Source organism: Phocoena phocoena, chromosome 18 (assembly GCF_963924675.1).
Source record: "Phocoena phocoena chromosome 18, mPhoPho1.1, whole genome shotgun sequence".
Taxonomy (NCBI): Eukaryota; Metazoa; Chordata; class Mammalia; order Artiodactyla; family Phocoenidae; genus Phocoena; species Phocoena phocoena.
In genome coordinates, this window is record NC_089236.1 from 26,811,262 (window position 1) to 26,831,306 (window position 20,045).

Here is a 20,045-nt window from a genome sequence, read left to right on the forward strand (position 1 = left end):
GAGACCATGTGCTTTTAAATTAAAATTCCAAGATTTGTATTCTATTCACCACTTTGCACTCTTCTTTTATTCATCTGCAAGACTTTCAACCTTCTTTTAGAAATGTATTTCAAAACCTTTTAAAATTTTTGAATATTCTTCTAAAATATATGAAGAGTTAATATAAAATTACATAATTATTTTCTTATGGGACTTCCATCAGAAGATGTCTCCCTTTTAAATTTTTGTTGCTTTACAAAAGTACTTTTTCAAGTTACTTTATTGTACTTTGGCTTATATTTTCCCTCAGAAAAAAATATAATGGATGGTTAGGCATTAAAGTACAGAGAATTACTATTAATCAATGTTACACTTCATTTGTAGTTTTGTCAATCCTGTATCATGAAGCATCATCCAGTATGTTTCTGTAGGAAAATGCATTTTGGTTCCAGGCAAGAACCATTGAACTCATTGAATTCTCAGGAATTCGTCCCTCCAACTTGCTGGTTGTGGAAAGAAGAGAATCCTCTACTTACAAGACCTTGTCAGTAAATTCTGAGACCTGTCAGGGATTCCTTCAAGGGCAAGATTTAGGGAAGAAATCGGAGGTTAAAAGGGGTTGAATTGTAACAGTTCTGTGATTTCTTATTTCTTACAGTGGACCAGACTGGCATTTGCTCTAGTCCTGGCCAGCACCTCACTGCCTGGTAAACCATGTGGTATGACACATAGATGAGCCCTTAATTACTGGAAAAACATCTAGACAGTTAGCTGGGAAATGTACATTATCTGCCTCTTATTTGCCTCTAGCATCAATGCCACAATTGTTAAAAAAATCAGGTTATACCACGGGAATATGTCCAGAATGTCAACTTCTTCCTTATAGTGAATTTCATAGAAAAAAGGATCGAGAATCCTGATATCAAATAAAAAGCTATTTTGTTAGCATTATTCCTGTCCTAGAAATTAAAATATAATGTGCATACTTATTTCCGACCCTTACACATTGAATTATTTCAAACTTGTTTAGTGCTTTTTAGCATATGTATATATGTATATATGAAGAGATAGTGCATTTGTAAATTACACTTGTGAATATATTCAAATTATGGCAATATAGGTGAAGAGTCAATATGTTCGTGTATATATACACACCAACGAAGAAAAGTTTATACATAAAAGTTGTTGCCATATGTAGGGCAGGTGTAGTATTTTGTCAGTCTGACACAACTTAAAAAGTTTCACAGGAGAAATGTCCTAGCACTTGAATAGATTAAAAGCAATAGAAATTGGTCCCTCCATCCAAGATTTAGCTTGAAATATTGATTAGTGTACCTGCTGTATAATATTTTCATTGAGAGAGGTATAGAATTTTTGTCTAGAAGATAACAAATGCCAAATTCTAAAGAAACTAGAAAGTTCTTCCTTCTCTTTTTTTTGGCTTTCCTTTTTAAAAAGTTAAGGTTGTCGATTATTTAGAGGAGGTAGTTCTCAGGGCTTAGTCTTACAAAGAGCAGTTCAAGAACATCTGTACTCTATGTGTGGTGGCTTTTAGACAAAGGTACTTTTTTTTTCTTATCTCATACATCATTTACAATTTTCTAACATTCCATGTAGGATTGCACACTTTTTTTTTTTACCTCTTTGTGTGTGTGTGTGTGTGTGTGTGTGTGTGTGTGTAACTAAGAGAAAATAGTAAAAGAAGCACAATTGAGAAGTTACTCTCCAGGCTTTGATCCAGGAGTGTACAGCTAACTGTTGTACTCTGTAAAACTCCCACCAGGTGGAACAATCAATGCTGAATGAGGCAAAGACAAAATGGAAGTATTTAATGAGAACATACTCATTCCAGAAACATTTACATGTGTATTACTACTGCAATTCTTTTTTATCATTTTTGGTGTTGATAAATACTAAAGGTATTTAGTTTTAGATAGCTAAAAACTTTATATATGTATTGCTGTTTCAGTAACTCTACATCACCTTGTAATATTCAGATAAATAACTTTTTTCACAAAAGTATGTGGATACATAGATTTTGTGGATAGATACTATTCACAAGGAATGCACTTCCCAGTGAGGAAATAAAAAAAGCCATGAGATAGGATTAAGGTAGAGGTGCATACTAAATGCATTATAGGACAGTGAAGTAAATTTTGAAAATCATGCCTTAGAGAGAGACAGAAGGTTTCATTAATTTTTCTGGAATAAAAATGGAATTTCTTATATATTCTCTTTTATAAGTATTAGCCCCAAATTTATTAATAGAATAAATAGAAAGAAAAAGTTACTGGGGAAAGGATCCTTTCTGTGGCAAGTAATGAAGACTTCCAGTGCAGGATCACACAGTTCTTACACGAGATCAGCCATTCTCCTACCATGGCAGTACTATCTGGATTCTGGTTCTGGATGGCTGAGAGTGCATACAATTTTGCTTCCTCTTTCTCCCCAAATCTCACTGAAGGAATGATAAACATGTATAGAAGAAGTGATTCACAATAGCACTGAGGACAGCAGCAGATCAAGAGTGTTTCATAAATTATGAGGAATATGGGGAAAAAAAGAACAATTGGTTCATGTTGCTGCATTATCTAGAGGGCAATATTGTTGTTCAACTAGGAAATGTCCTTTTCCAGCAGAGCTGTGAAGAGACAACAAGCTTGAAATGGGCAGACCTTTTCTCTCCATAACCACAGGACTAGGCCACCTAACATCCATCTCCCTATCACATCCCCTTCCAACACACACACACGCACACACATATTGCCAGAGATAAAGAGAAAGAGAGAAAGGGAGAGAAAGAGAGAGAGGGGAAGAAACAGCAGCTGTGGTCTTTGCTCCTAGTTAAAATTAAATTAAAAAAAAAAAAAACCCTCCTCTATAAAGAAACTGACTAATCGGCCAGAGAAGACCAAGGTTTTGAGTGTAAGTGTTGGTACCTCCCTGAAGTCCTTACTTTGACATTTGAATGGGTGTGAAAACCACCTGCCTCTCTACACCCAATATGTGCAGCTCCCCATTCCACCCCCTAAATGCCTGGCGGTCACTAGTCTCCACTGCTCCACACAGGCCTGTCAGTCCCTCTCTTCCTGGGACGGGCAGTCATGAGAAAAGACCTACCCCAGGCAGAAAAGCTTGTGCTAGTGACTTTTATTAACAACATGGCTCTCCATTTATAAAAAATAAATAGCAATTAAGGACCACCAGACATTTATGTAAACTACTATCACACAACAAAAAGCCAAAAACAACAGAACAAAGGATCTCAAAAAAATCGAACATGCTTTCGGTAAAAGAGGAAAAATTTTCCATAAACATTATACTTAGAGAAAATATGGGTACACACAGTAACATAAATGAAACTTAGGTGCATTTTGCCAAGTGAAGAGGCCAAAGTCAAAGACTGAAATACCACATGATTCCATTTATATTACAATCTGGAAGAGGCAAAACTATAGGGATGGAGAAGACATCGTGGTTGCCAGGGGATGGGGATGGAAGGATAGCAGAAGAGGATTTTGGAGGGGTGAGGAAACTGTTCTGTGTCATGCCTGCAGTCATGATTATAAAGCTCTGTCATATTTCAGAACACACGGAACTGTATAAATTGCAGAGAAAATTTGCTATTATGAAAATATAAGAATTTTTAAATTTTTGATTAGCATTCTCACAAAGACTAGACAAGATAGCATGTTCCTAAAAATAAAAAGAAGCTACTAGGTTAAAGAAGCATTCTGAAGACAAGAACAAAATACAAGCAACTCAAAATGTTTTATTTTATTAAAATAAAAATAGAAGAATCCCTCCTTCTCTCCTCTATCTTTCTGTGTGTGTGTGTGGTGTGTGTGTGGTATGTGTGTGTGTGTCTGTGTGTGTGTATCTGTGTTTGGTTTAAAGGGGGAGTTTCGAAGAAGAAGTATGTAAATATGTTAGGTAAATTAGTATAGTGGTTGTGGAAAAGTTTAAAATACACAAAGGAAAATAGAGACAAAGACGAAAATTTGGACAATTTGAAAGCAAAATTAAGAGATAAAAATAAACTTATCTAGCATATACAAGATCCACATAAAATATATTTTCAAATAGAAAGAACAGGAAAAAATGAAAAACAAAGGTAATAATCCATTAATAAAAAGAAAACTAAATCACAGTTTTCAAATTGATGTTTTGATTAAGTGCTGAGCAAAGGAAAAGAAATTGCCTGTGTATAAACATACAACCTTGTGAAAATGTTAACACAAAAGATAATAATGCTTTCAGAGTGGAAATTGGTTTCAGAAGAAAAGCCTCGCTAAGAAATGGTTTGAATACGTGTTCAATCGGTTTTGAATTTCATCAGATGAATCCACTTCTTTTTGGTGTGGGCACCCTGGCTGACATAAAGGATCACCTATGGTCTCACTTTCCAGGGTTGATCATCTTTCTAAAAACTCAAAAGTTATCCAGGTACAGGAATATAATTTTATTGACAGCTTTCTGACATAAATTCATCATTCAAAAATAATTTTTTTCATCCAAATTCCATGCTAAATAAAACCTTTCCCGATATGGTATCTTAATGACTAACAATTTGGAAGGTTTAGTCTGTCATTGAGATCAAATATTTTTGTATGTGTGCCTTTGTCATTATTTGATCTTGTCATATAAGCAACACTGTTTTAGTGTAATTCTTTGTAAAACACCATAATCAATGGAAATGATGATAATTAGATCAAAGGGGTATTTTTTGTTTTTGTTTTTTCTGACAAAGAGATTGTAGGCAATCTCTAGTAGAAGCTATCATTATTTGCAGGTGCATTGGGCTCTCCACTTGTCACTGAATTATAATTCTAGAGATTGCCTTGAGCAATAATGTTTTTTTTTTTTTTTTTAGGAGCTTTTAATCTGAAAGCCAAATATGGAATATGGAACAATATGTAGCCAGTTCAACTTATACCTAGTATATTTCAAATTGTACTGATATATGCCTGAAACCACAAATGACTTGAAGAATATTAAAAGAAAATTATGAAAATAAAAGTTATTTTGTTATCAAGTTTGCAACCAAATAGTTATGAATTCTCATTAAAAAAATGTAACTCTTATATATCAAGCAGTTTCTGGCATCAGTTAACTGGCTTTTCCAGAATCTCTAGCACAGTGATATTCTTAAAGTCCTTAGAAGTCCTTGCATCATTCTGAAGCAATAAAAAGATGTTAAATGCTCAGTACACTTAAAATTAAGACATCTTAGTACCATAACTGGATATTCTTTCACCCATAGGTTGTTAGTAACTGGTAGCTTATAAGCCAAAAACAGGATGGTGATTATGTTGTGTCGTGGTATGTAGTGTTCAAAAAACTGAGTTGTCAACTTTTAAAAGTAGTATATTTTTGATAAACAACAAGGTCCTACTGTATAGCACAGGGAACTATATTCAGTATCTTGTAATAAAGTATAATGAAAAAGGATATGTATAATTGAATCACTTTGCTGTACACCAGAAACTAACACAACATTGTAAATCAAATATATTTCAAGTTTTAAAAAAATACTTATTTTATAATATTGAGAGAAAAAACAAAAATTTCAAACTTAATATAGATCAAACAACATTACCTTCATTGTCACTTCCCAATCCCTTAAAAGTGTTTTCTGGCATGGATTTCCATAAGATTTACAAATGAGTCATCGCTCTTGTCATAACACATTTAACTGTTCTCTGTTTACATAACAATGCTACAATAGAATTCATGTTTTAGTAGCAAAAAAAAATAAAGACTAGACTATTTTACCTAAAATCAGAATTTGCTGCACATTTTTGGAAAAAAAATTGAAAATCTATGATACTGGGCCTGCCTTTCTACAATCACCTGCAGCTAAATAGCAGTGGATTTTGTTAAGAAGCATGTAACCTAACTAGTTCTCCACAGGCCACCCCACTGCCACTGTGTTCCGTCGGGCTCTCTTCTCTCATTTATGTTGTGTTTGGTCCCATAGTACTTGTGTAAATGACCCTTCATATTCTTTCAATCAGTAGGTGAAGAAACAAAGGCAGAAAGGGAAAGTGATCTAACCTGACTTTATGCTCTGGAATATGGACAAACTTCTATACCAAGGTCTTTCCTTTCATGATTTCATTTTATCTCTTTCTTTGATTTTTTAAAAAAATTGAGAATCGTTGCATTGTGTATACACTCAATAACAAGCTATATCATTAACTTTCTGAAAGTCGTTATGAGCAAAACTTATAATAATGCATCGCAAAGACAGAGATATAAAAATAAGTCTTGGCAAAAAAATGTATAGGTGATATAGTTAAGTACTTCATCACTTGAAAAGTTCCAACAAGTATAGTAATTTGCATTATCAGGGTTTCTACAAGATCTTCACTGTATTTTAAGAAGACGTTCAATCTTCAGCAAAATCCTTTGCCTTCAGTAATTATAAGAAGGTGAGAGGAAAACATCTTTGTAAAGCTGGCTCTTTATAGCATATGATTCTGCCAGATCAAACTCAAAATTTATGAGAACTAAGTAAGTTTGTTTTTCATGTAGAACCATTTTTTCACAAAAAATAAAATAAAGTAATTAATATTTTCTTATATAATCAAGTGATATTTTGAAAATAACTCTTGCCACGGTAAATAAAAAGATATAAGAATTTTAAGGTGTAAGTTTCTCTGTATACAAAAAGAATAGTTAGGAATTAAAAAATTTAAATATGGAGAAACATTGAGAAAAACAACACAAGTGCATGCCAGAACCAAATTGTTTTATTTATTTATTTATTTATTTTTAGATTTTCACTGCACCTGTGTGGCATATGGGATCTTAGTCCCCCAACAAGGGATCAAACCTGCGCCTCCTGCGTTGGAAGATAACCTGCACCTCCTGCACTGGAAGGCAGAGTCTTAACCACTGGACCACCAGGGAATTCCCCAAATTGTTTTAAATGTGATAGGTGGAAATGCAAAATGGTGAAGCTGCTATGGAAAACAGTATGAAGATTCCTCAAAAAATTAAAAATAGAACTACCATATTATCTAGCAATCCCACTTCTGCATATTTATCCAAAAGAATTGAAATCAGGATTTCAAAGAGATTATTAGCACTCTCACGTTCATTACAGTATAGTCAAGATGTGAAATGACTTAAATGTCTTTTGACAGATGAAAAGATAAGCAAATATGTGGTATATACATAGGAATAATATTCAGCCTTAAAAAAGAAGGAAATTCTGCAATATGCAACGACATGGATGAATCTTGAAGACATTATGCTAAATGAAATAAGCCAGTAACAGAAAAATAAATACTGCATAATTCCACTTACATGAGGTATGTAAAATAGTCCAAATCATAGAAATAGGAGAGTAGATTGGTGATTTCCAGAGCCTAGTGAGAGGGAGAAGAGAGGAGTTAATTATCAACGGGTATAAAGCTTAATTTAAGCAAGATGAGTAAGTTTTAAATATCTGCTTTACAGCGTTGGACTTACAGTCAACAAGAATGTTTCATACACTGAAACATTTAAGAAGGAAGTCTCATGTTCAATGGTCTCACCACAATAAAATAAAACAATTTAAATGGTGATAGAAATCGTTTCAAAACAAATACATCTCCTATTTCACTCTAAAATCACATATGACAGCTTTATGCATATAAATACAATGTTTCCTTACTGTCAATTTACAGCCAATATCATTATTGCTTTTATTGGTACATGTTATTAGCATTATAGTAATTTAATTTTATTGTCTGGAAAGAATGTACTTATATTGCAGAATCAGCAGAGAAGTCAAATCCCTGCCTTATGCATTTGAATGTTTAACTTGACAAAGAAAGACAAACTTTAAGAGAGCAAAGAAACTTTTTTCTAGGAAATGAGGTTGCTAGCTATGCAGTAAAGATAGCCATTCGTAAAATGTCTGAAGTTCTTCCAGACAAATTCAAGCTGAAGTTTTATTATTGTGTTATGAGAATTATATTTCAAATCAAGTGTTTTTTCAGTCACTTCATGTCTTGAAAAATATGAATTAATTTGCAATTGTCACAGTTATTCTCATATCACAAATTTTTTACAAGCAGTAATTTTTTTAGGTTAGCAAGACACTAGAATTACAATAAACTTATATGTGGGAAAACATAGCAGTTTAATAAGCCTATGCTGGGAAAATTGCACCTTAAAATATTCATGCACACTTTTAACCTTTCGGTATATATGAACTCTGAAGTTAGTTGAATACTTCAGGGATTTTAACTCATGCTATATTGTGATAAAATTATTTTCTTAAATCTAAGAGATTCTAGTCAAATAAAAAGATAGAGAATTGTAGACTAAAAGGACCTTTGTGACTTTCATCAACTCCAAGTTTCTTTACTTCTCCAAGTTTCTTCATTTATAAACTAGGGATAATAATGCTTATATGAATATTGATCTTATGCTAAAATATAATGTAGATATGAAAACAAGTTTAAATGCAACAGTTTGCTCATGAGCTGCCTATTGTAATTCCTCTGTAGAGACATGTACTAAGAATCAATGTGGAAAAGTTCTAAAACTACATCAAATATGTGGTTGACATACAGATAGACTGTCACTTATATCTAATGCCAGGCACTTTATTAGATTCTAAGGATATAAATATGAAAATTATATAATCATTTGCCTTCAAGGAGCTCACAGTCAGGTAGGGAGGACAAACCATATACAACTTCCTACAATGGATTAAGAACTATATTAATATTAGCAAAAAGTGCTATGAGAGCATATAAATGGAAGGTTACTTCTGATTACAATATCAGACACAGGGTGACTGAGATGGTGTCCTTGAAGCTATGTTTCATAGGATAAATTGAATTTTTCTAATGGAGAATGAGGACATTTGATGCATAAGAAGGATCTTGAGTAAAGGTATAAAGACAATTTAAGAGACATGGTGTGTGTGGGATGAGAATGGATATGTGAATGATGGGATTTGATATTGGATGTGCAAAGGCATATGAACTCCAATCTCTGCAACAATCATGAAGAAAGCTGATTTTGTCTCATACCATGTAATTTGTTAATGTGATTGCTATAGTTCTTTAATATGTCAAAGTAAAAAGAAGACTTTTTTTTAAATGGCTCATAAATTCACTACCCAGATAACATTTTTGAAACTAAAAATATAATAGTACTGCAATGAATATTATTTTATCTTTATTGGGGAACTTTGTGTTTTTATCACACAGAAAACAAGGAAGAATATACTTTTTGAAACAAAGTATTACACTTTAAACAGAACATTTTTTTTAAGAAAAGAAAGCACACAATTAAGTGTGTGCCATAGAAACAAAGAAAAAACTCTGATAGAATTGATTTGTAGAGAGAGATACTCAAGACAAGGCAATTAATTCAGGAGAGATGAATTACAGCCACAGCTGTGTGAATGAATAGTTGGAAGTATATTTAATTAATGTTTAAATAGAGAATACATTGGCTAGAGTAAATAGGTGAATGGGAGTAACTAGCAAATGTAGAAAGAAATAATCAATAAATTTTCTTAGTTTAAGTAGAGTGATTAAACATTATAGGATAGAATTTGGATAAAAGAAAAGGCTTGGGAGTAACATAATAACTTATTTTTGGACACATTCAATTCAAGTGCCACGTAAACTTTCAGATTGAGTTGTTTAGCAAGTAATTAGAAATTATATTATTCATAATATTTTGAAGTGTTTTCTGTTTATAGAAGTAAGAATATCTGAAAGGTATTGGATCAGCCATCTCTTTGTAACAACCTGCTCCAAAACTTAAAGTCTTATTATACTAAGCATTTATTATTACTCAGTAGTTTATGAGTCAACTAGGTAGTTTTACTGATCTTAACCAGGCTCAGTTGATATTAGTTGAGTTTACTCATGTATTTTTGGAAATCACGGTTTTCTAGGATGATCTCCTTCACATGCCTGGCATTTAGCTGGCTGTCCACAGAGGTGACTGGGATGATTTAGCTCATCAGACTAGCCTGTATTTGTTCTCATGGTAGCTGAGCAGAATTCCAGGAAAGTAAATACAGGTATGAAAGTTCCCTTGAAACTTAACCTTAGATCTGGCAAACTACTGCCATATTCTATTAGATAAAAAAGGTCACAAATCCAGCCCAAATTCAAGAAATGAGAACATGGGTTCTACCTCTTGATAGGAAAATCTTCAAAGGCACATTGCAAAGTGTGTAGTATAGAGAAGGATGGAGAATTAGGACCATGTTTTTAAATCAATGAACCTGTTATCAAATGTGTATTTAAGTATATAGTTACTTAGTGTTAAAAAACAATCTAGTAGATAATCTTCCATTTAAGAAAAAAATCCCTAACAAATGAATCATATACGTTAACCTCTCAGAGTACAGAAAGCTTGCTTAAAAGCCACATATAATTATTTTATCAGAGCCATGTGATAAAGCAATTATGTAATTATACATTAATTACTCAACAGAGAAAATGATTTGAATTGTGTTTAAAATTCAGAATTGTTCACCTGTTCTTTTTAAATAATCTTTTAAATAAAAGAGAGCTAAAGTTCAATAATACTTCAAATGGTGTCACTGTTTATCCTTAATTTTAACTAGTGTAAAATGACAAGAGATTTATCCAGTGCCATTAGTGAATACAGAAGGTAAATAATTAAGAATGTGCCAAAGAAATTTTTTAAATGTGGGGAGCACCATACTTCCAACAATTAGATGTGTTTAGAGAGGGCACAGACAGCGTACTAAACAAACACAAGGTTAAACAAAAAAACACACGAACAAATTACCAACAATGAGTAAATCCAGAAACAAACATTCCATACAATTCCAAGTGTGAGGAACATGACTATACATGCAATAGACCAAATGGGCTACTTTTGAGTGAAAGTGGACTGGTAATTAGAGTGAAAGGGGCAGAGAGACAGAGGCAGACACTGGAAATCTTTCAGGTAAACTGGAAGATACAGTTAGCTCAATAATGAACTACTCTGTAAGCAAGTGTCAGTTTCTTACTCAGAAACTAAGAAGTATACTTGTGAATTTACTTATCCAGAGCCAAATGTTTCACCTTTTTGTTCCTCATTTAAATCTAAGTGTTAATCTGATGGTTTTCTGTGTATTGTCTGACATCTTTTCTTTCTTTTACTCTCCAAAGGTCATACCCCCCACTCCCCAACCCATTCTACCTTATAGTGTTCAATATTTAAGACGACTAAAAGAAAATTATCTTTTCTGAAACATAGTGGAAGAACTGCTTTTTGGGGTAATCTTAAAGAGTTTAGATGAAAGACGCTCAGGAGAAGAGAAGGGAAAATGGTGGAGTGACAACTCAAAAAATAAAGGACAAAGTAGAAGTTAGAAAGAGGGCTTAGGAAGAGAGCAAAAGGAACAGTAAAGAATACTGCCGTTTACATTGCCTTTGTTGATTTGATGTCTGTGGACAAACTACTGCACTCTGGACAGGCAAGCCCTGCTGAAGAGCATTTAGGGACTTCAGACACCCTGTCTCAAGGATCAAGAACCTGCAGGAACTGAATAGAATGCTTGAGCAAATTTCTCCTTTGCTGGGGCACAAAAACTGTGAGGATGGTGATGGTCATTGGTGAGAGTCTGGACAGAGATGGAGGACCTGGGTCTTTTTTAATGAAAGAGGCTCGGGCACATAGTAAAGTAGAGGGTTGCAATCTATTGAAATACTGGCCAACCATAAAGGATGCTACTAGGTCTCCAGACCTGATTTGGCTCTTCCTTGGCCTTGAAGTTTCAGAGAGGTGAGCTCTTTAGTTTCGCAGAGTAGATTGGACTCAAGATGCTGACTAATGCTTAGAAAGCGGAATGATTATTTATTGCAAAATAATCAGGAACAACATAACAGATTGGATCTTAGCAAACTCAGAACTACAAAGTGAATTAGCTATGAGATTTGAATGTACAGTTCTTGCAGTTCTAAAAGCTGAGTTATTCGCTCGGTGCTTTGTGACTGCCTGGAGGGGTGGGATAGGGAGGGTTATACATATACATATGTATATGTATAACTGATTCACTTTGTTATAAAGCAGAAACTAACACACCATTGTAAAGCAATTATACCCCAATGAAGATGTTAAAAAAAATAAAAAAAATAAAAGCTGAGTTATTCCTCTCCATAATGATGCACCTGTAAAGAGATCTGTACAAAGAATTTGTAGAAACCTTAGAAGATGTTCTCTGTTTAGAGTAATGCTTGAGGAAAAGATGTGATTCTTGCTTTGCTTTTAAGATGGACAACATTCCTTATGTGCCCCTTCTGATTGATATAGTTTTCTTTAAATTGTTAATACGTTCAATTAGAAAACAAGTTTGCTAGCCTCAGGCCCAATCTTTCCATGACTTTTAGTATTTGTCCACTCCACACACTATATGTTGATTGCATGGTTTGATTTTCAGAAAATCATCTTACTTTCCTGTTGCTTATTTCCTGGGGTGGGATAGTGGGAACACTTCACTGTCAACCTCATACTTAACCTATACCCACAAGCAATTGTGGGCTATATTCTCACAGAAGTAGCTTAAGTGGAAATAAGAGCTAGTTAATATACCCTCTACCATCATCTTTCCTTGTCCATTCTCTATTACTACATGAGGGGAAAACTGGGGAATGGGACAAAAATACATTAAAAGGAGCCCAAGTAAACCTACCTATGTCTAAGGAACTACTTTGAGAAATGATGAGAAAAGGAGCTGAAGATGGTGAGGTCCTTTTATGAATTAAAATTTAAAAATACCCTGTGATATGTAAGCTGATTTGGCAGTGGTTTTCCCTTTACTTTGTTTACTATCCCCAGTGCCTGAATATTTGCTAGAAAGTGCTCAATAAATGTTTATGGAAATGATTATTACTCAATTAATAGAATACTGTCTTAGATTCTAAGCATCACATTTTAGTTGGAATAAAAGTAACTTGGAACATATCAGAAGATTAATGCTCAAGAGATGTAGAAGACTGGAAGATCTGTTTAAAGAAGGCATGCGTATTTAGCTGAGAGAAAGAGAATACTAGGCACAGAGCAAAATAAACACTGTCTTAAAATATTCATAAAGCCAATCAATAAGTGAGATATAGGCAGACTCATTCTGTTACCCTGGGGATGATAAGTAGCAGTTATAGGAGATTTCAGATTTTCATAAGCAAGAACTAATTTGTACCCATGTATCAGTTTCTATTGATGGGTAATATTTTACCACAATCACATGAACTTGTGGCTTTCTTTTAGGCCTGTCTTCAAAATTCTACATGTAAGGTTTGATTTATTTAGCCATTAAATTATTTTTCATTATTAAGTGTTGAGCATATTTCCCTGGTGTAGTTCATGATTACATGCCTGTTTCTAGGGTGAGAAATTGGATTCCTTTTGTTTCAATATTAAAAACCACTAAGAAAATATGTGTAGGAAGATTAAGTATAAGGATATTAATAATAGTTAATACCTTTACACTACCTTCATCAGAGAAGTTCAATTATATCTCTAAAGTTTTCCAAGAGATCCAAGTATTCTTTTTCTTAGCTTAAAAATATTATTTGATTAGCCATTATCTGGGATATGAAAACATTACACTAATCAATAATAGAATTGGGTTCAAATTTAATAGCAAATAAATTCAGATAACAATGGAATTTGGGAGATAGCACTAAAAGTTATGAGCATCTAGTGAGGCTGCGTGTCCTGTGTACTTGAATGTGGAAGGGTGTGGTTGATTTAAAGAAGCTGAGCAGGCAAAAATACAGAGTTCTCCAACAGTCATAGATGTAAGTGGCACATTGCTCAAAAGTAATCGGTGGTTCATTAAAAGATTATCCCTGATTTTCCTGTTGTATCTAAAACATTTTAACAAAATTTATATTCACATTCACTTTTGAAGAATATACCTATTATGTAAGATGAGATGCAATTAATTTAGAAATAGACAATTTTTATTTTAGAAAACACACACACACACAGCTGTCCCAGAACCTATATTTAAAGGTTAGATACTCAAATCCTGGTGCTTTAGATATTCAAATTTTAGTCCTTTAGATATTATATTTTCCATTAAATTTCAATAAACAATTGCTTCTACTTGCCTTTCACTTCTTCACCTCCTGCTCCCACTTCACCCACCTCAATCTGCCTTCCATGCCCATCATTTAAATAAAAAGGTTTCTCTTAGATTACTGATAGATATATCTGTGCCCGTTAAGTCCAAATTCTTACTTTTCATCACTCATCTTACCTGACTTCTGTTGACCATTACTTTCTTGATGAAAACCTCCTTCACTTCAATAGCCTTATTTACTGATTTTTGCAGTTTCATACCCCCTCCCTGGACATTAAATATTGGTTTTTCACATCTTAGACTTTGGTCCACTGGAATCCTCCTGTAAAATCTGATACCACGCAATCTTGTCCAAATCCATGCTTTTAGTTATCATGACAAATATATCGCTAACACCAGAATGTATGTCCACTTGCCTATGTAATGTTTTTCTTTGGCTGTCTTAAAGGCATTTCAAACTCAACCTGTCTAAAATTTAATCTGTGATCTTTCCTTTCATTCTCTTCTGTTCTAGCAGTCTCTAAGTTGGCAAGTGTACCATTAGCCATTCAGTCACACACAAACACACATTCAAACCAGAAATCTACGTGTCATCTTTGACATCTTTCTCCCCATCACGAAGTTCTGTCATTTTTCCCATTAAACCTATTTTGAATGTTTTATTCTCTCCATCTCCTTCACCATCACCTTAGTCCAAGATACCATCATATCTTTGCTGGACTATGGCTGTAGCCTCTGTATTTGCATTCACATTAGTCCCTGTATTCTCTGTTACAGCCTCAGTTAAAAAACAAAAACAAAAACCCAACAACAACAGCAATCCAGTTGTGCTGATTTTTTTCTGTCTTATTTAAAGCATTCCAATCACTTCCCAATGCTCTTGGGATAAATGCAAGACCCTGCAATGTTGCCTGTAGAAAGAACCCTGCCTATTTCTTCAGTCTCACTACACACTCCTCTTTCCCTTGTCATCTCCACTTGATTCACACTGGTCTCCACTCATTTCTGCATTCAAATGCTTCTTCCCACCACAGGGCTTTGGATAGCATTATCTTCTCCTCTTGAAACCCTCTACCTTTGTCCACCCACCCTTCTAGCAGCTCATGCTCGCTCCTCCCTAGGTTACTTCCTCAGTAAAACTCTCCCTGAATTGACTGCTCTGACAATGAGTTTCCTCCAGATGTAAGCTCTTTTAGCCCCATACACCTCTCCTTAGAAGTATTCCTTAGTACCATTTATCACAGTTATAATTTCACATTTGTACGAGAGTCTCTGATTTACCTGTCTCTGCCAATCCATGATAAGCTTCACGAGGACAGGGACATTCTCTCCTTTGGTTTAACATTTTATTTCTAGCACCTATGTGGTGTTGAATGAATGGTTTATGTTACCTAGAGAAATCATTCACTGTCACATGAGTATGGATTTTATAATTTTTTTTTTTTTTGTCTTGGTACCAAAAGTGAAGCTTTGAGGAAATGGACTAGGGAAAAAGCTGGGGGATCCTGAACCTGAACAAGTGTCCTTACAGCACTTTGGCAGCTGCTGTGTTATAGGGAAAATTGTAGTTGTTGTAACATGTGTTTGCAAGGAAGTAAGTAATAATTCAATTGAATGTAATATACATTTTAAAAAAGGTAACAGAGCTTTATCTATATCAGCTCTGTACTGAACAGTATAAATATAATAAAAATGTAAAAAACAAATAAAACCTCTGTCTTATAAATCTGAGAAACTTATTAAAACATATTGGAAATAAGACAGAAGTAAGCTAATAAACATTATTTTTATTTGATTTTCATAGAGTGTTTACTATGCATATGCATTGTAATAAATCTTCAAAATATCTCAGTGCTCATAAATCTGATAGAAGAAAGATATTCATATATTGATCTTAGAGCAAAGAAAATTGAGGCTTCAAAATGTTATGAATTATATCCTCGTCCACACAGCTAGTAAGTGACACTGTTTAGAATATACTTCAAGTCTTTAAAATCAATGAATTCATGCTTAAAACCAGTTTTTGTCAAATTTCAGTAATATGTGGACTTTCATTAAAAAATCAAAATATTTCTGAAATTTTGTGTAGAATTAAATTAGTATCATGACAACATTCCTTAAACATATAAATAACTATGAAATTCTTTTACTTGTAGATTTCTAGAACTGTAAAAATAAAACAATATTTGGTTTTACAAATTTTACAAATCAAATAAAACAAAAATTCAAATTAACATCATTATTATTGTGACACATTTTTGTTTATAAAATAAAATTAATAAAATGTGAATTCTGTATTAATGGTTATATTCCAGGCTCTGTATTAATCTTCATATGTTAAATTTTGCTTCAATGACAACAAACCCCGAATCTCAGTGGCTTAACAAATAAAGTTCTATTATATGCTATATGTCAGGTGACTCACTAGGGTAGTATCACCATTTAAATTTAGGATTTCCATGCTTGGTACCAAGGCAGAGAAATAATTGGAGTGATATACAGAATGATTTTTACTGCCTCAGCTTGAGTATTGATTACAACTAGTCATGTGGCTCCCTGTAACTGTAAGAGGGCTGGGAATTGTGGGTTATTATGTATCTAAGAACAACATTACAATATTAATGAACACAATTAATGACTATCACAATTCCAAAACTGAACTCTTATGCTCCAAAAATGATTTCAAATTATGAGTTATGTTGACCTAAAACACATAGACTGCCAAATCTTTCACCAGCAAGATGAGTTTATTTGGGAGCAGCAGAGAATGACAATTTGGAGTCTGTAACCATGATGAGCCACGTGCAAATTTCCATGTATCAAGGGAAAGAAATAGCTTTTATAGAGGAAAAAAGGAAGTTGGAAGAGCTCATGGCTTTCATTTGTTGAGTCCTTTCCATGAATAAGAGGAGTCTTCATCCTGTTGGGGTCTTCTATCCTCAAAGGGCAAGAGAAGTCCCCCTTGTAGTTTCCCAAGTCTATTTAATTGAGGTTCCTGTTTATTACATTTTTACAGTTACCATGCACAAAAAAAACAAGTTTAGTAACGTTACTAGTAAATTATTAAACATAAATGCAAGAGTAGACATAGATGATTGTTATTTTTACATTAGAACTATAAACAGTAAGATGGGTTTCTCAATATATTGAAAGCTAAATAATAAATGCCATTTGTATAGGTGCTCTCTTGGCCCCAACAGAGTTGTAAATACAAACATAAGTGTAAGCCATGAACACTTAGATAATAATTGGTTAGAAGGTGGTCAATGAGATGATTCAGAATGAGAATTTTTTAATGTCATCAAAATAAGAATTCAAAATAAAATTGCATCAACAAGTCATGGCCACTTGTGAGAATATATTGCCAGCCCCACAGTTTGAAAAACAATGTATACAGCTATTGTGTCTGTAGAGCTATATGGCAATATGAGTGAAAAAATCAGTAAAGTGCTCAAGAACAAGATCATTGTGGACTGGAGTGGACTGAAAGTATTCATAGGCAAGGAGGATTTGAGCTCAGCCTTGAAAAAATGATAGAACTTAAGCATAAAAGAGAAGAGAACTGGATTCTCAGCAGGTTGAACATCATAAATAGGAGAAGGGGGAGAGCAAGTTTTGTTCATGGGTGGAGAAGGTGAACTTATTTGGGATAAAATGTTTGTTTTGAAGAGCATTTTGAATTTTCTTTTATGTATAATGAGAAGCTAAAGCAAAATTCTGAGTGAAAAGCTATGCCTCATTGAAAATGGCATTTTTGAACAAATAATGTAATTTTTCAGTGACTGGTGGTTAAGACACTGTGAATCATGATTACCATGTATTATGTACACATAATGTACAGGGTAATATATCAGGCACTTTAGACAAAATATCTAATTTCATGATAACCTGAACACTGAAAGTTAGACAATCCCATCCTTGCTTTAGAGATACCAGAAAAGAATTCCAGAAGTGTTGGGTTACTTTATTTACAATAATAGTATGCACTCTGAAACAGGGATTTTAATCCACTTTGGCACCAAAATTCAAGTTCTTTGTACTACATCATGCTAAGTGAAGAGGGCCACATATTTCTTGCCCTCTGTTGAGCAAATTGTATTTATTAATAAATTAGTAGTCATCCTTACTGAGGTAAATAATTTTTTGTTTCTTTCAAAGGACTAGATGTATAACGTTTGCAAGTGATCAACATTGTTACCAATAAAGTATGACTTTTGTGACTATCAACAGTAAAGTAATCTAGATAAGTTGGAAATATTTCTATTATCATAAGACATGAACATCTATTAAATATCTGCTGTAAGTTTGAGATTTTATGGGGTCACATGCCATTTTTATCAGAGTTGGGAAATTTATGATAGGAATAAAAATAAAATATGTTGATTTCATAATGCATTTGTTATCACACTTTTTGCATTTTCCTAGAAATAAATCAGTAAATGGTTGTAGTCTCAATGAGATAAGGGTCAGTGTATAAATGCTTGTGTAACTGGGTTCCCAAACCAAAGATTTAGGGCAATTAAAATACTCAGTTTTCCCTTGTTCTTTTTTTATTAGGTTCTCTGAGATACTGTAGCAGCTATGGAAAACTTCCAAAGGCATGAAAAAGATCTCAGATTTTGGTGGTAGATAACAGGAACAATCAACAGGGAAATACCAGTTATCATCAAGGAGACTTCAGCAAGAGACTGGGAAAAAGCAGAAATCATCCTTAGGGAAGTGGAATCAACATCCAAGTTCAATAGACTAAGTCATCACAGAACCTTGATTGAAATGTGGGACATACAGAAAGTATTGGCAAGTAAAGGGAAAAAGAAAAAAAAAACAAAAAACCAAGAACTTCAGAGTAGGACACTAGAGGTAGAACCAGAGAAGGGAACATTTCTGGGTTTTTTTCTCCTTGTAATTGGCGGGGAATGTATTGGTATGTTATGGGAGGTTATGGATAGAATGTGTAGCTTGGTCATTTTCTCCCTTGAAATTAGATGTCGGAATATCAGTATGTTCTCCAATATGAATCTGGGTGAATCTCATGTTACTGGTTCTTATTAGGTACTTAGTAATTACACATTCAACAGATAAAGGATAAAAAAGAAAGAATGAATAAACAAATAGCTAGTGAATTCCATTGTTCAAAAAGGGCTGCAGCATCATAGTTTCCTGTCCTTCCTTGAATTTACTGAGAACTTACTTAGTGGAGGAAACATACCTCCAGAGAGATACCAGTGTATGTTCATACAGTGCCTGGCCCTCTGTATAGACTGGCATCAAAAATGTGGATCATTCAAATATTTTGTTGATTATTCACTAAATGCAGACCATTAGGCCTTAAAGCCTGCTCATCCTTCTCACTGTTTTAAAAATAAATCTTTGAATAGCCATTGTAACCCACAAAGGTCTTATAATAGAGAAGACCAAATCTGACTCCATATTGGATCTGTTTCTTTCACTTTAACCTTTGTATTATTTTGCTTTTTCTACAAATTATTTACTAAAGGGATGTTGCCTGTAGCTTAGAGTATATATAATGGCCCGTTTCCCAGGACGCTGTCTTCCATGCCTGAAGGTTAAGCTAAAATACCCTTGTTTAAGCTCAAAGGAAACATCCTGACCAGGCTCACTGGTGAATGGCTGCAGGAAAGAACAAATTAACAAATTTGGCCTGAACCAGGAAATATTGGCAACAACTTATCACCTTTTTTTACTTTACCTCCTCACCTCTCCCTCTTTATTCCATAAAATAAACTAGCATCTAAACCTGGGCAAGATAGTTCTTTGAGACACTAGTCCACCACCTTCTTGGTCTGATGGCCTTCTGAATAAAGTCACTATTCCTTGCCCCAACAACTCATCTCTCCATATATTGGCCTGTCGTGCAGCCATCTGTATGAGCTTGGACTCAGTAACTGTCTGGGCCCTGTCTAATTCTCTAGCATCAACTGATGGAGCTCTTAACCAGTGCTTCTGCATTCCTGCCAGCCTGGCTCTTTCTAAGGCA